Source organism: Pseudophryne corroboree, chromosome 3 (assembly GCF_028390025.1).
Source record: "Pseudophryne corroboree isolate aPseCor3 chromosome 3, aPseCor3.hap2, whole genome shotgun sequence".
NCBI lineage: Eukaryota > Metazoa > Chordata > Amphibia > Anura > Myobatrachidae > Pseudophryne > Pseudophryne corroboree.
Window position 1 is genome coordinate 335,994,648 of NC_086446.1, and position 1,505 is coordinate 335,996,152.

Consider the following 1,505-nt stretch of genomic DNA (forward strand, 5'->3'; position numbering starts at 1 on the left):
GTATTGTATGGTGCCACACACATAGTTCTAACAGCTCTCCTCGGACACATTTAATTAAATAATTAAATGCAGCAAATATGTTGTAACCCATAGCAACTAATAGGATATTGCATTTCATTAGTCTGACTACATGTCTTGATAAAGTTCATGCAGATGAATGAAACATGTTGACTACTATCTGAAAGCAAAAGTGGACAACACAGACTTGTTAGTGGACTAACAATATCCACCCTATCTTTACCCCTGGTTCTTTCATACTCACAGAGATACCTATTTCATAAAGTTGCTCGACCGGATTAATGGAGTGGCAATTGTGTTCTCCTGGGACGGTATTGTGGGACAACTGAACACATCAGGGCCCTCTCCTGCCATTGGATCGGCCTGTGACTACTTTGCTAGCTGGGCACTCTGCCCAGTATCAGACCCAGACACATGAGTGACTTATTACAGACTATAGAGCTTGTATCATTACATCTTTCCTGTGGGGCTGCATATTATTTTCTTTGACAGTAGTTTCCTAAAACACCATTTTGGTCCCTTAATTTAAGCAGAATATATCATATTATATAATCTACTATACTGTCGGACTACCTTCCTGTAAGAGCTGTAGTCAACTCTTCATCCGGGTGCTTTTCCTATTACCTGCAACACACTAACAAAGCTCAATTAAGTTGAGTGGCCATTATAGGACCCTTGGTTATTGTGCCACAATCACAATTTTATAAATAAGATTACATCCCTGTGCTATATGTGATCAGTGATCACCTGTGATCCATAAAACACCAAACAAAAAAACATAATTTTCCATAAATGGGGGAGCTCTACTGCCCAGATCTCTCCCATCTTGCCTTGGCTAAAAACAGAGGTCCCCTCATTTATTAATTTAATAATTGAAGTCCTTGTTGTGCTACCATGTTTTTTTCTTACACATTGTAAGCATTTAATTCAAGAAGGAAAAATTTGTAAAACATAAATAGAGATTTAATTGTGAAAACGTCCCGGGAGAGTCCAGCTTTTGCAGAACGTTTGCTCGTTTGTAGTGTGCATTTACTAACACACACACACACACACACACACACACACACACACACACACACACACACACACACACTTTTATTTAACTTTCTTGCAATTTCAAGCAGAAGACAAAACACCACTTTTGTAGTCATTTTGGTTAACTTTAACTAGAAGTGTTAGAACGGGCAAAAAGACTAAAGGTACTTTCTTAAAATACAAACTCTTCTGAAAGATAACAAGGGAGTTGTTTGTTTGGGTACTACATAAAAACATTACTGATATTGATTTTGGACATTGACCGGTGCAATTGTATAAAAGAGAACTCAGCACAGGGGTGAGAAATCCTGGAGCAGCAAAAGAGTTACATTAAGTAACTCCAAACTACTTTGTCTTTGTGGTCTACAGAAGAGTTATATTGAAAGGCCTCCTAGCCATGTCACTGACAACAGTAACACCTCAGATACTATAGAAGTGGAGGTCAATAGTGG